The sequence below is a fragment of the Amblyomma maculatum genome, chromosome 1, assembly GCF_055883805.1.
Source record: "Amblyomma maculatum isolate TAMU_Amacu chromosome 1, ASM5588380v1, whole genome shotgun sequence".
NCBI lineage: Eukaryota > Metazoa > Arthropoda > Arachnida > Ixodida > Ixodidae > Amblyomma > Amblyomma maculatum.
In genome coordinates this window covers 43,857,784-43,863,763 of record NC_139344.1, presented here as the reverse complement: position 1 = coordinate 43,863,763, position 5,980 = coordinate 43,857,784, and the positions used below count along the sequence as shown (strand labels likewise).

General features: G+C 47.4%; 1 long non-coding RNA gene across 1 annotated transcript; it reads right to left on the bottom strand.

Moving 5' to 3' along the window:
• LOC146202235 (uncharacterized) lies at positions 1-768 on the bottom strand. The gene is made up of 2 exons (XR_014702067.1): positions 609-768; positions 1-525 (listed from the first exon to the last, which is right to left on the bottom strand). It is a non-coding gene; the product is annotated as an uncharacterized LOC146202235 (long non-coding RNA).
• Between the last annotated feature and the right edge of the window lie 5,212 nt (positions 769-5,980).

Genomic DNA, 5,980 nt, shown 5'->3' with positions numbered 1-5,980 from the left:
TTTGGATGCGCAGCGAAGTGACGGCATGGCGAACACAACGCTCTGCAATCGTCCGTGGCCTTTGCCGTGCACCGTCAACAGTGGTGTACTAAATCGTACACAGCGCCTGGTTATGCTGCCCTGGATGTTGTAGCGATGCTTCCACTGTAGACATTTACGAGGGTTGCGGCGATGATCTTGGAGAGCTGATCGATGCCGCGATCCCTAACATGAGCTGCTACGTACAAAGAAAATCCTCGGCCTCTTCGCAGCATACAGGAAACGGTGCTGTAAAAGAGTAGAAAAAAGTTGCATTATGAACATAGCGATTTGATGAATGCGCAACATATTACAAAACCTTCGACAAAGAAATTGCGTTCTTGCATCTCAATCAGGGTTGAGAATGCGCACGGCAGACGTGCGCCTCAGCATAGCAGTCAGGCACCGGTTAGTTGCCGACGGCCTCCCTAGCTGTGACCGATTCTTTTTTTTTTTCTTTTTGAACACGAGGAGCGTCCATGCCACGAGCTGCTGCTGCACGAGGTCCTGGAAGCACGTGGGGAGAGATAAGCGACACAGCACTTATAAATAAGCAAAATGCGAGACAATATTGGGCAATTTATACTTACCTTGACGGTGCTTGCGATCTCCCGCAGGTCGTCGCCATTATCAACGTCATTCCGCCCAACGTACAGCACGGATCGGCGTGCCGAAAGCCCATTCACGTAAACGCGCAGGCCCGCCATCGTCGAGCACCTCGGTGACCGAACGCGCCGCAGCAATGCAGCAGCGAGATCCAAGAACCGAATGCCGGAATCGCGCGCGTTGCCAGAGCGGAGAGGCACCTAGCGATTCATTAGAGCGTCTAGGGACAAGAAAAAACAAGCAAACCCAGTTTTCGGGCACGTCACGTCCGGTTAAGCATCGAGCCGACGCAAAAAACGTCAGGCCAGGCCGCGACGTGTCCACCAATCGGCGTTTCCAGCCGAGCTACCCCTAAACGCTTCTACGCGGACCGCCGCCGCTCGATTCGGCCATGACCGAATGTGCGTAACGTAAATGAAAAGTACCACCTCGTTCTGTTGTTCACTGTTCTGGATAGAGTGGAAGCTTGAGCGAGTTGATGATACATCGTCGACATATGTTCACGATAGCTCAAGTGTATACCAAAAATGGAAAGGTACGATATGATGGAAGATATTTATGTGGCCCTTGTATACTATACTTTGACTCACAAGAGATTTGCACCACTGCTAAAGGCAGAAGCTCCCTGGCCCATTCAAATGCGCACTGTAATAGGTAATTGTGCTCCGACGCACCCCTCGAATCGGCAAGGGTGACAGTGGGAGCACAATTGCCTATTATAGGTGGTGTGGATAGTGGTTATTCAAACAAAAGGAAGGAAAAGAGTGCTGCCGGCCGCTTCAACTGCTATCTAAAATCTGAAGCGCCCAAGCTGCAGCCGGCGGGAAAGCAAAATTATGGGGAGAGGAAAGCGAGGGGAAGTGCAGAGGGGAGCTATAACAAGAAATTACAGGGGGAGCTTTGTACATTAGTTACAAAGTACAAAAAAAAAAGGGGAAACCAGTTTGCCTCGCTCGCGCGCAAGTGTCCAAGTGCTCTTGGTCCATGGCGCCCCGGCCTTTCGCAGTACTAAAAACATTTTGTGAGACGAAGTATACATCTTTGGTGGTTTCGTCATGAACTCTGGCTGAAATCGACACCTGTATTGTCTTTCCTTTGATACCCATCGTTTGAGCTGTTATCACTTTTGAAGTTATAGCATTTATAGTAGGATATTCTTGCGAGCTCTCTGGTGCAGAACTACTTTTATCAAACGTTATTGCACATAATAAAGTTGCAATAAAGTCGGTTTCAATCAACAGTAATCATTTTCTTTTTTCTTTTTTTTTTTAGCTCGGGCTTTTCTAACCATAGAAACTGACGTTGGTAACCTAATGAGCTGAGAAAAGGGCGATGGCCGATTTCATTTTATCCTTAGAGAGGAGAGTCGGCATTGCGAAATAGGTGTGAAATACCTACCAAAAGGGTAAGCACCACGCAGCTGCCGCAATGCATTCAGGCTAAATTTTGGGGGAAATGAATTGGAGAGGGGAGGGTAGCAGACAGTTATGAGGCAACGTAGCCAGTAGAAGCGGGTTAGTTTCGCAAGCGCGTTAGACCGCTGCTTCTCGACCCTTCCCCTTTGAATCTCCTCTGTACTCTTCATTGGTTAGATGTACGTCTTTGCTGCATTGCGAATCCAGTGTACTTTCTATATATTTATTTACTTATTTATTTATTCACTACCAGCATCACCTGCTTTCATAACAAGCATAGAACGGCAATCACTCGCGCTAACCACGGTAAAATGCATAACTGGCTGCCACTGAGGCATTCTTTGGAGTCAAAGGATTCGTTTCTGTCGTTGTATGTGCAACAAAAGAATAATGCAAGACGCCCTTCGGTTACTTACTGCCCCTAGAATTTGTCCGGATATGTACTTCCTCGCGCTGCCCTGATGTGGCCATTTGGCGTGCTGAACAGCTTTCTTTTTTTTTTTTTGTTTTAGAGCCCAGCTCTTTGGCGCCCGTTCCTGCGTTTCGCGTCGCCGCCTGCGTTGTCCCTCGTAACCAGCTCCGCAGCCAGGGCAGCGCACGCTCCTGCCACCATTCGCCGCTGCGTGTCCCCCCCCCCCCCCCTCCCCCTACCTTTTTGCTTTGTGGCGGCGATGGTGTTTTCCGGTGTAAGTGGATCGCGGTGCATACATCCTAAGCCGAAACGCAGAGCCATGTTGACTTGACTCGCTAGCGGCGTCAGCGGCATCAGTCAGTCGCTGCTATCTCTTCGCTGCGCAACGCTCCTACAAGTCCATACGCTGCCTTACGCGAACTCCTGATCCACAAAGCTTCCTTCATGACAGTCAAGAACTGTTAGTGGAGTGTTTCTTGAAGAAATACGTGTGAAAAATAAAATAAAAAAGTTGTCTGTAACTGTACATACATGTCTTGCTCGAAATCTTTGCCTCAATCTATCGAAAAGCTGGAACAGCCAACGAGATACGCTCAAATTTCGCATTAGGAAGTAACGTAATTGTCGGTAATTTTTCTGTTGTAATAAAAGTAGAAAAAAAAAACACGCGCGCGCTGATATATGTGGGTGTGCGTACTTTCCTTTTCATAACGCGCTGACCGCTTTCTTTTTTCCCTGGTTGGGGGGGGGGGGGGTGGAGGCATTTCCATTGAAACACACGAGGCTATATAGTGTTGACGGTAAGCTAACCGCCCCTCCCCCTCTTCCATTTTTGTTTTTATTTAGAATAGCAGCTTGGGCGTGTTCCTTATGCATCTTGAGGTGACAGCGCGGAACGTGGACGGGAGCACAAGGTCAGAAGACGACACAACGAATAGATTGATGTTTTAGATTGAGCTCCTTGTGCTATATACAGCAACATGAGCAGGTGGGCTGAAGGCGAATGCACCAGCGCTGGTAGTAAGCGTACATTGGTAATGGTACTCCAGCTATAATAACTACCGCGAGCTCTAATTTTAAGTCAGTCTGCGCTCTTGTTGCGACATTTTTAGCTATAAGGTGCGTTGAGAAAGCGGACTGCCATACTAGCAGCACTCGAGAGCGTGAGTGCAACATGATATTTCTGAAATATATTCAAAATATATGTAATGCCTCCCTGAGGGGTAATGTAAATAAAATAAATAAATAAACATATTCTGAGCAATAAGACGACCAGAAAAGTGAGACATCACGAGCAGTTATCTAAATATGCGCCGCTTTGCAACTAGCACATGTGTTTCTTGACAATGATTTCATAATTTGAAATTTACTAGCCCCGGAATTCTTTTTACATGTCTGGGGATCGTACAGTAAGATACCCTTGTTGATTCATCTGCGGTTCCAATGAAGAAGAGGGGGGGGGGGGATCGCCCCATTTAGACAAGTACTGGGGAACCTACAGCGTTTGCAAACATTGTCCCCACGAATGTGTGAAGGGTTTGTTTCATCATTGCTGGAAAAAAGAAAAACAGCCCGAGGAAACAGTACGGAAAATCGAAGAACTGACAAACATGGCTGTCAATCCTCACATTCCTTCTGTAGGTAAACCCTCGTAACTGCCATAAATAAAGCGGGTACTCCAAAGCACTTTCCATGCGCCGCGACGTCAACGCCGCCGTCACGGCAGGCGTCGCAAAAGGGGAATGCACCTGCATGTTCGTGGTGCTGGCTCGCTCACCCTCGCGCGCGGACTGAGAAAATTTGAAAACCGTGAAGAAAACTATTCTGTGAAGAAAAGAAGCAGGGGGAGCTAAGTGGACTTCAGGACGAGAAGAACGGAGTAGGGTACAGACGCGCGGTCCCAACCCCTCGCTAGTTTTCGACGCGTGTAGCACGCGCCAGATATCTGGCAGGGACAGATCGCAGCATCAGAGCTCGCGATGCACGCAGGCGCTGCGCGCATGCGCAGACCGGCTTAGGCTGACGCGTGCGATGACGTTAGCGCGGCAGTGCATGACGCATGTGTGTTTGGAGTCGGGGCTTATGTATTCCAGTAGTTCCCTTCACCCCACGCCACTTCTACCCCCAACATGACGCAATTTTGGATGTACTTTGGGGAAGTGGTATGCCTTTATACTTTCTTCAATCGCCACACTGAGAGAAAAAACTTGACGAATGCTAAGCAGCACAGGCATCGGAATGTATTCATTTTCATGTTAGACAAAACATTTTCCCAGTGCATGCCCAGATTATTGTATTCAATTTTGGTCAATCTAGTCTGAATTTACTAGGTTTTGTAGGCTTACAAAAAGCGGCTGTGAGCTTTAGGTCTCTCTGCAATGCTGTTTCCTGGGCTAGTTGGTGGAGTTTGCTCATTTTGACAAAGCGCAAAAAAGAGGCAGGGATGGTCGAGAGACATGGGACAAAGCGCTTTGCCTGTCCCTCGTGCCTGTATATTTTTAGCCCTTGCCCAAAATGACCAGTCCCTGTCCTTCTCTCTTCCTCTATCATGAGATCAATCATGGTGGCAATTCGTTGACCTCACCCCAATGTTTTGTTGTTTCACTATGCCATGCAGCGTTTCAGAAGGATTAGAGTTGAACAATGGCAGAGCTGGTTCAGGGCCACTTGTTGCACCTAACCCTTATCCTCCTGCTTTTTTTGTCCACACAAGAACTCCTTAGAATGACTTTCCAATCAGTCGGCTGAAGTATGCTCGTGAACGCTCAAGATGCAAGTTGATAGACCCTTGAAGCAATTTCTCTAAACCAAGAAAATGGCAGATGCTGCGAATATTTATGCAGTTTCTTCTGCGGCGATGCTGTTTCAAGTCATTTTATTTTTGAACGTTATATTTCCATTCCCTCCCATTTATTTCCGATTTTATCATTGCAAAGGAGTGGAAATTTGCCTTCCTATCACACACACACACACAAAAGTAGTCTGCAAGGCGTGGTCGCCAGTTATCTGTGCACAGCAAAAATGGGTGATGTCTCGACATATAGCTGTCTACATCGAATTGACGTGGTATTGTTATCAAAAATCATTTCGAAACGGATTGAACAGGTTCAGCCCAGTTCGTGAATGTGCCTTCGTGCAAGACTCAGGCTCCTATCTCCTGAGGGAAGCAACAACTGCTGCCTTGGTAGATCTTGCCGCGTGTCTTCTGCGTGTTTGCTCGGAATTGCTTTCGCACTGCTAGCTGTGCTACTACGCTCATATTTCTGAATCTTTTTGAGTAAGACCACGTGGCTCCTTGATGCTAAGCAGTAAGGATTACAACTAGCGTTAGTCTTCGGTTTTATTTTCTTTTACTGCTTTGCATGTTTGTTATCGGAAATGCTTTCAGTAAAAAAAAGAAAAATGCCGCTGGTGACCTCGACGTCAAAACTGCGCGCCGAATCAGACTGTCATGTGATTTCCGCTCCACACATCGTCGCATATTTCAGTTCGGTGGTGTCAATCGACATTCAGCCATTAGGAGGCAAAA